Source organism: Vulpes lagopus, chromosome X (assembly GCF_018345385.1).
Source record: "Vulpes lagopus strain Blue_001 chromosome X, ASM1834538v1, whole genome shotgun sequence".
Lineage (NCBI taxonomy): Eukaryota > Metazoa > Chordata > Mammalia > Carnivora > Canidae > Vulpes > Vulpes lagopus.
Window position 1 is genome coordinate 112,374,372 of NC_054848.1, and position 10,021 is coordinate 112,384,392.

Here is a 10,021-nt window from a genome sequence, read left to right on the forward strand (position 1 = left end):
TCCCATGAATTCTCCTTGAAGAAACTACTTTAAGGTAACCCCAGAAGAAAACAAGTAATGAATATACTACAAATTATGACAGTAGGAGGAGCAGTGATCATTGACTGCAGATGACAAGTGGCAATGGTTAGAAAAGTGTCTATTTCATAAATCCTTGAAAATATCAAAAACATATAATTATATATAATTATATAACTTAAGGAAAAAAGTAGAAAAAGATTGGAGGTCCTAGATGCAATCCAATTTACATACTTTCTATGGTCAAAATCAAAGAAATTACTTATATCTTATTAACAGAGTAGCAGAGTGGTGCCTGGCTGGTTCAGTTGGTAGAGCATGCGACTCTTGATCTCAGGGTTGTGAGTTCAAGCCTCACGTTGGGCCTGGAGCCTACTCTTTTCTTTTTAAGATTTTATTTATTGAGAGAGTGAAAGAGACAGAGAGACAGACAGAGAGAGAACGAGGTGGGGAGGGGCAGGGGGACAAGCAGATTCTGCACTTAGCATGGAGCCTGATGCAGGGCCCGATCCCCATCCCATGATCCTGAAATCATGACCTGACTTGAAACTGAGAGTCAGATGCTTAACTAAGCCACACAGGTGCCCTTGACCTGGAACCTACTTAAGAAAAAATAAAGTAACAGAGATTCAAGTACATTAAAAGGCACAAAAAAGATCATTATAATATGACACCTAATTCACAAGCAACAAAATAAAAATATACAAGTGGAACCACATCAAACTATGAAGCTTCTGTATGGCGAAAGAAACAAAAATGAAAAGGCAACCTATAAAATGGGAGAAAACATTTATGGATTATGTATCTCATCAGGGGTTAATATCCAAAATATAAAGAACTCATACAACTTAATAGCAAAAAAACAAAACAAAACAAAACAAAAAAACAGAGAGAAAAGAAAGAAAGAAAGAAAGAAAGAAAGAAAGAAAGAAAGAAAGAAAGAAAGAATAATAATGCAATTTAAAAATGGACTAAGGACCTAAATAGGCAATTTTTCAAAGAAGATATTCAGATGACCAAAAGATACATGAAAAGGTGTTCATTACCACAAATCATCAGGAAAATGCAAATCAAAACTGCAATGAGATATTAACTCATACCTATTAGAATGTCTGTCATCAAAAAAAAAAAAAAAAGGAGGTAACAAGTGCTGGTGAGGATATGAAGAAAAGAGACTCCTATGCACTATTGGTAGGAACATAAATTGGTCTAGCTACCGTGGAAAACAGTATGGAGATTCCTCAAAAAGAATAAAAATAAAATTACCATATGGCTCAGAAACCGCACTTTTGAGTATATGTCCAAAGGAAATGAAAGCACTATCTCAGAGAGATATCTGTGCTCCTATGTTTATTACAGCATTATTTACAATAGCCAAGCCATGAAAATGACTATTGTGTCCACTGACAGATGAATGGATAAAGAAAATGTGAAATGTATGTATATATATACAATGGAATAATATTCAGTCATTAAAAAAATTGTTATTTGCAACAACATGGATGGATTTTTATGGCATTATGCTAAGTGAAATAAGTCAGAGAAAGACAAATACTGCATGATCTCACTTATATGTGCAATCTAAAAAAAAAAAAAATTTAAAGGGGCACCTGGGTGGGTCAGTGGCTGAGCTTCAGCTCAGATTGTGATCCCAGGGTCCCGGAATCAAGTCCTGCATTGGGCTCTCTGCATGGAGCCTGCTTCTCCCTCTGCCTGTGTCTCTGTCTTACTATGTCTTATGAATGAATAAACAAAATAAAAACTTATAGAAAAAAAAGATCACATTTGTGGTTACCAAAGGTGAGGGTGGGGAGTGGAGACAGGTGGGGGAATTAGAGGAAGGCAGTTGTATGAGTTCCTCATATGTTTGGGACCTTAACCCTTTATAGATATATGGTTTGCAAATATTTTCTTCCATTCCATAGTTTGTTTTTTCATTTTGTTGATTGTTTCTTTTGCTCTTCAAAAGCCTTTGGTTTGATGTCATTCCACTTGCTGATTTTTGCTTTTGTTACTTGTGCTTTTGGTGTCATATCCAAAAAAAATCATTGCCAACACTGAGGTCAAGTAGCTTTTTCCCTACGTTTTCTTCTAGGAGTTTTTTTTTTTTTTAATTTTTTAAATTTTTAAAATTTATTTATGATAGTCACAGAGAGAGAGAGAGAGAGGCAGAGACACAGGCAGAGAGAGAAGCAGGCTCCATGCACCAGGAGCCCGATGTGAGATTCAATCCCGGGTCTCCAGGATCACGCCCTGGGCCAAAGGCAGGCGCCAAACCACTGCGCCACCCAGGGATCCCCTCTTCTAGGAGTTTTATAGCTTAAGGACTTACGTTTAAGTCCTTCATCTATTTTGAGTTAAATTTTGTGAGTAGCATAAGACAGGGCTCTGATTTCACTCTTCTGTTTGTGAATATCCAGTTTTCCCAGCACCATTTAATGAAGAGACTATCCTTTCCCCTTTGAGAATTCTTGTCTCTCTTGTCAAATATTAGTGGATCATATAAGTAAGTGTAGGTTTATTTCTGGGCTATCAATTCTGTTTCATTAGTCTATGTCTCTGTATTTATTTACTTATTTATTTTAAATATTTTATTTATTTATTTGAGAGAGAGAGACAGAGAGATAGAGCACACAAGTGGGGGGAGGGGCAGAGAGAGAGGGAGAAGCAGACTCCCCACTGAGCAGGGAGCTTGGTTCCAGGACTCTGAGATCATGACCTGAGCAGAAGGCAGCCACTCAACCAACTGAGTCACCCAGGGGCCCCTGTGTCTGTTTTTATGGGAGTATCATTGTTTTGATTACTATGATATGCTATAGGGTATGATCTCAATTATGTGTGGAATCTAAAAACATCATACTCCTAGAGAAAAGAATGCTGGTTGTCAGGGTTTAGAGGTGGGAGAAGTGAGGAGATGTTGGTCAAAGAATAGAAAATTTTTTTTTAAGATTTTATCTATGTATTAATGAGAGATGCACAGAGAAGCAGAGACACAGCAGAGGGAGAAGCAGGGAGCCTGATGTGGGACTCGATCCTAGGACCCTAGATCATGTCCTGAGCCAAAGGCAGACGCTCAACCACTGAGCCGCCCAGGCATCCCAAAGAATACAAACTTTCAGTGATAAGAGGAGTAAGTTCTAGGATCCTCTGGTGACTACAGTTAGTAATACTGTATTGTGTACTTAAAAGTTGCGATGAGAGTGGGCCTTAAGTGTTCTTACCGAAAACAACATGATAAGCGAGGTAAAGATTGGGTTAACTAATCTTGTTGTGGTAAACATTTCATAATAAAGATGTATACCAAATCATCACACAGAATACCTTAAATCTATACAATGTTACATGACAATTATACTCTCAATAAAGCTGGAAAAAATGGTGTAGTGATCATCTCCCAGTTAGTGGGTATTTTTTTTCTTCATTTAAACATTGCATCAAATTAGTAAACAACACTGGACTTATACATTTATAGTAGAGTTATAATAAAAATGTTACACAAAAGAACACATGGAGATAGAGCTGAAGAAGTGTCAGAGGAAAATGCATGGACTTAAATATTTTTTTATATAAATTTATTTTTTATTGGTGTTCAATTTGCCAACATATAGCATAACACCCAGTGCTCATCCCATCAAGTGCCCCCGTCAGAGCCCATCACCCAGTCACCCCCACCCTCCACCCACCTCCCCTTCCACCACCCCTAGTTCGTTTCCCAGAGTTAGGAGTCTCTCATGTTCTGTCTCCCTTTCTGATATTTCCCACTCATTTTTTTCTCCTTTCCCCTTTATTCCCTTTCACTATTTTTTATATTCCCCAAATGAGTGAGACCACATAATGTTTGTCCTTCTCTGATTGACTTATTTCACTCAGCATAATACCCTCCAGTTCATGGACTTAAATATTAATAAAAAGAAAGAAGGAGGTGGTCTTCCAGCTTCTGGTCTGGCACGTATAGAGCTTGGAAATCCTCTCTCCTATCCTCACAGGAAAGGAGAATAAAGCTGAACAAACAGAAAACCAACAACTCTCCTTAGATCCATCATAGATATAATGTCACGGGGCAAACCACAGGCCCCAAATGAGAAAGACAGGCAGGCAGCTGCAGAGAATCACAGGTCACCAGACTATAAGGTCAGGAGGAGAAGCCTGCTGGAGCCAGTCCAGGAAAACTGAAACTATAATTGATGAATTGCCGGAGGCTCAGTGTGCAAAAGTCTGATGGGGGAAGGCTACACTTCTGTGAGTTTTACCTCCAGGAACCCTATAGGGTGCTCGCAGTGAGGATGGGAGAAAAATCCCCTGTGCTTTGCGAAGGAGGAGGAGAAAAGTAGCCATTTTGAAAGATGCCCAGAGCATTCTGTTCTTAACAAGGCCTCCCCTGAAGAAAAACAATTTTACCAGAGCCTGACCTATTGGGATTTTACCAGAGCCTAACTGATCTGGGGCAAGGGAAATACCCAACTCCAGCAGCATGCTCTAGCCTTCACGTGGGGAAAGGGGAATGCCTGTCTCTAGCCCCAAGTAGTCTTTCTATCTTGGAGACAGGGGGTGACAGACTGAGAAGGACTAGTGGAGACCATAGCTCAGGGGCATAGCCTTATTAAAGGACTGACACTCCATCACAGAATTCTAGAATGCGCCCCATCCCATTCCTTAGCTCCACATCAATAGAACTCCTGTCTGATCCCAAACGAATACAACTGAAGGAATTGCATGTCTCAGATTTTATTTCAGAAGGCTCTGGGGAAACTCAAAGACAACAGGGGAGACACAAAGGAGAACAGCAGAGCAGCAGAGGAAATTTTATTTTATTTTATTTTATTTTATTTATTTAATTTTTTTAAAGATTTTATTTATTTATTTATGAAAGAGAGAGAGAGAGAGAGAAAGAGAGAGAGAAAGAGAGAGAGAGGCAGAGACACAGGTAGAGGGAGAAGCAGGCTCCATGCAGGAGCCCAATGTGGGACTCGATCCCAGGACCCCAGGATCACACCCTGGGCCAAAGGCAGGCGCTAAACCGCTAAGCCACTCAGGGATCCCCCAGAGGAAATTTTAGCCTCTGACAACTGCAGCTACAGCAAATAGGAAACACAGCCAAACTCCTAGTTAGATAAACATAAATCCTCATTCTAAATCTTTTTACCTCAGTTCCTTTTACTCAGGACGATGTGTGCCTTTCAAAAAAAAATACAAGGCATATTAAAACACAAAAGACATAGTTTGATGAGACACAGCGAGCATGAGAACCAGATGCAGATATGGCAGAGATGTTGGAATGATCAGAGCAGGGATTTTTTTTTTTTTTAATTTATTTCAGAGAGAGAGAGAGAGAGAGAGCACTCAAACAAGGGGAGGGGCGGAGGGAGAAGGAGATAAGCAGACTCCCCACTGAGAAGGGGGCTCCAGTGCAGGGCTCAATCTCAGGCACCTAAGATCACGACCTGAGTCAAAGTCAAGAGTCGGAGGCTTAACCAGCTGAGCTACCCAGGTGCCCTCAGACCAGGGATTTTAAAAACTATGATTCATATGCTACGGGTTCTAAAGGACAAAGTAGACAACATGCAAGAACAGATAGGGGGCTGCCTGAGTGGCTCAATAGGTTAAGCAGCTGGTCCTTGATTTCAGCTCAGATCATGATCTCAGGGTCATGAGCCCTTGCTGAGATGGGTGAGGTCAAGCCCCGTGTGGGGCTCCATGCACAATGCAAGTCTGCTTGTCCCTCTCCCTTCTCCTCTACCCATTCCCAGCACTTATGCTCATGCACGTGTGCTCTCTCAAATAAATAAATCAAATCTTAAAAAAAAAGAAAAAAAGAATAGATGGGTAATGTAAGCTGAGAGATGAAAATTCTCAGAAACCATCTAAAGGAAATGCTAGAAAGTAAAAAAAAAAAAAAAAAAAACACTATAGGAGAAGAAAGAATGCCTTTGATGGGCTCATTAAAAGATGACACGGCCAAGAAAAGAATTAGTGAGCTCAAAGAAATGTCATTAAAAGCTTCCAAAACTCAAATGCACAGAGAAAACAAAGTGAAAAACTGAATATTCATGAACTATGGAGCAGTTACAAAAGATGTAAAAGTTCAAGAGAGAAGGGATAATATAAGAAATATAATGGGCTATATAAATTAACAGAAAATTGAAAGATAATTGAAGCAATAATTAAATGTAAGACTTGCTATTCTTTTTTTTTTTCTTTTAAGATTTTATTTACTCATTCATGAGACACAGAGGAAGAAGCATGACATAGGCTGAGGGAGAAGCAGGCTCGCTGCGGGGAAGCCCGATGTGGGACTGGATCCCAGGACCCTGGGATCACGACCTGAGCCAAAGGCAGATAGATGCTCAACCACTGAGCCACCCAGATGCCCCTAAAAGTTGCTATTCTAGAAAAAAGTCAGCAAAACAATAAATCATTAACTGACTTTTAAAGATTTTATTTATTTGAGAGAGAGAGAGAGAGAGAGCACAAGCAGGGGGGAGTGCAGAGTGAGAGGGAGAAGCAGACTCCCTGCTGAGCAGAGAGCCCCATGTGTGGCTCGATCCCAGGACCCTGGGACCATGACTTGACCTGTAGGCAGATGCTTAACCACCTGAGCTGCCCAGGCGTTCCTAATTGGCTTCTGATAAAGAAAAAGCAAACATACAAAATGGAAGTTAATTTTTTTTAATTGTTATTTATTTATGATAGTCACACACACACACACACACACAGAGAGGCAGAGACACAGGCAGAGGGAGAAGCAGGCTCCATGCAGGGAGCCCGACGTGGGATTCGATCCCAGGATCGCGCCCTGGGCCAAAGGCAGGCGCCAAACCGCTGCACCACCCAGGGATCCCCAAAATGGAAGTTAATTATTAGAAAACACCATCATATGAAATCTACTAAAAGAAACAGAAGGGGCACCTGGGTAGCTCAGTCAGTTAAGTGTCGGACTCCTGGTATTGGCTCAAGTCATGATCTCAGGGTCATAAGATCAAGCCACCTTGGGCTCCTGCTCAGCATGCACTCTGCTTGAGATTCCTTCCTTTTCCCTCTCCCTCTGCTCCTCTCCCCTGCTTGTGTGTGCGCACTCACTCTCTCCAAAATAAATAAGTAAAATCTTTAAAAATAAATAAATAATTACAAAATAAAAGAAACATAAATGACCACTTTTGAAAATCCCATGCAGGGATCCCTGGGTGGCTCAGCGGTTTAGTGCCTGCCTTTGGCCCAGGGTGTGATCCTAGAGCCCCGGGATCAAGTCCCACATCGGGCTCCCAGCATGGAGCCTGCTTCTCCCTCTGCCTGTGTCTCTGCCTCTCTCTCTCTCTCTTTCTCTATGTCTATCATGAATAAATAAATAAAATATTTTTAAAAAATTAAAAAAAGAAAATTCCATGTAAAGACATGTTTTTTAGCCATTATTTGTTCAAATTAAGTTCTGCCCCTTTCTGTCCGCTCCTTCTGGAACTCCTATAATGGGAATGTTATTTTGCTTGATGTTGTCCCATAAGACTCTTAAGCTATTTTCACTTTATTAAATTATTGTTTCTTTTTGTTGCTCTGTTTGAGAGAATTCCTCAGCCTTCTCTTTGAGTTCACTGATCCCTTCTTGGGCTTCTTCTAGTCTGCTGGAAAATCCCTCTAGCCTATTTTTCAGTTCAATTATTGCATTCTTTGTTCTGTGACTTCTGTTTGGAATGGTGTATTTTCTCTCTGAGTTCTCACTGTGTTCACCCATTCTTCTCCCACACTTGGTAAGCATCTTTATGACTTTTACTTTGCACTCTTTATTAGGTTAATTTCTTATCTTCGTTTCATTGTGTTTTTTTCCCCCCTTGAGGTCTTGTTCTTCTGTTTGGACTATATTCTTCTATTTCTTCATTTTGCTTGATTCTCTGTATTGGTTTCTGTGCATTAGATGAAACAGCCACCTCTCTGTCTTGAAGGGTTGGCCTTGTATAAGAGATGGAATTTATAGTTCAACCCTACCCTAGTTCTTGGTTGTATCTCAAGCCTTTATGATTGTTCAAGAAGCCTATTTTGTTTATTTTTTAAATATTTTATTTATTTATATGACAGAGACAGAGTGCACAAGCAGGGGGAGTAGCAGGGAGAGAAGGAGAAGCAGACTACCCGCTGTGCAGGGAGCCTAACGTGGGGCTCGATCCCAGGACCCTGAGATCAAGACCTGAGGTGAAGGCAGAGGCTCAGCCGGCTGAGCCATCCAGCTGCCCCCAGCTTATGGGATTTTTAATAGCTGCCAGTATTGGGAGTGTGTCAAGATCAATAATTGTCCCCAAAGAGAGGATTTCAGTCACTACATAGGTTCAGGCTGATTGGAAGCCAGACCCTCAGGCAGTAGCTTGCAAATATAACCACAAGCATAAGTTCCACTGGCCCCCAGAACTCATAAAAGAGCTGAACAATATTATCAACTTTTATGACTTAGGTGACATTTGTACAAGAGGACAGCCAACATTGCAGAATATATTCTGTTTTCAAGTACACATGGTACAGTCCCTAAGAGCGTTTGGCTATTAAGAGTCTCAATGCAAGAAAAAATGTGTGGGAAATATCAGAAAGGGAGACAGAACATGATAGACTCCTAACTCTGGGAAACGAGCTAGGGGTGGTGGAAGTGGAGGTGGGTGGGGGATGGGGGTGACTGGGTGATGGGCCCTGAGGGGGGGCACTTGATGGGATGAGCATTGGGTGTTATTCTATATGTTGGCAAATTGAACACCAATACAAAATAAATTTATATATATAAAAAAAGAGTCTCAATGCATTTAAAAGGACCAATATCATCTAGAGTAAGTTCTCTGACTATGGCCTAATTAAATTAGAAATAAAAGCAAGAAATCCAAAAGTACACTTCTGTGGGGTGCATGGGTAGCTCAGTCAGTGAAGCATCTGCCTTTGGCTCAGGTCATGTTCCCAGGGTCTTGGGATCAAGTCCTGCATAGGGCTTCCGGCTCAGAGGGGAGTCTGCTTCTCCCACTGCCTCTGCCACTCCCCCTCCGCTTGTGTTCTCTCTCTTTTCCTGTCTCTGTCACACAAATAAATAAAATCTTAAAAAATTAATAAAAGCACACTTCCAAATAATCCACAGATCATAGAAAAAAATCATTAAAAAGTTAGAAAATATTTTGAACTGCACAATAAAATCCAATATATCAAAATACATAGGATGCAGATAATGCAGCTTTAGAAGAAAATATGTAATTATGATACTTATATTAGAAAAAAATGGCCTAAATTCAATGATGACAAATTCCCTCTTAAAAAGCTAGAAAAAGGGCAGCCCCGGTGGCACAGCGGTTTAGCGCCGCCTGCAGCCAGGGGTGTGATCCTGGAGACCCAGGATCAAGTCCCACATTGGGGTCCCAGCGTGGAGCCTGCTTCTCCCTTTGCTTGTGTCTCTGCCTCTTTCTATGTCTCTCATGAATAAATATATAAAATCTTAAAAAAAAAAAGCTAGAAAAAGAGCAATGTAAAGCCAAAGTGAATAGATGAGAGGAAATAAAGATAACAGCAGATATAAATGATATTGAAAACAGATAATTGGGGTGCCTGGTGGCTCAGTGATTGAGCATCTGCCTTTGTCTTTTGGGGTTTGTTTTTTTTCCTTGTTCCCACAAGGTGCCTGATGTGGGACTCGATCCCCCGGGATCATGCCCTGAGCCAAAGGCAGATGCTCAACTGCTGAGCCACCCAGGTGTCTCAAGCATCTGCCTTTTGGCTAAGGCCAGGATCCTGGGATCAAGTTCTGCATCGGGCTCCCTGCATGGAGCCTGCTTCTCCCTCTGCCTGTGTCTCTACCTCTCTGTGTCTCTCATGAATAAATAAATAAATAAAATCTTTAAAAATAAATAAATTTAAAAAATGATCATTTGAAAAGATCAAAAGTAAAATAAACTCACAGATTGCTTAAAGAAAGGAAAGAAACATCACTACCGTCAGCAATGAGACGGATTATAAACAGATATTATAGACATAAAATAATGCTAATGCATTT

At 40.7% G+C, this 10,021-nt stretch overlaps 1 non-coding gene across 1 annotated transcript; it reads left to right on the forward strand.

Annotated features, from left to right (window-relative positions):
* The first annotated feature begins 311 nt into the window (after positions 1-311).
* TRNAK-CUU lies at positions 312-384 on the forward strand. Its single transcript has one exon. It is a non-coding gene; the product is annotated as a tRNA-Lys (tRNA).
* The last annotated feature ends 9,637 nt before the right edge of the window (positions 385-10,021 follow it).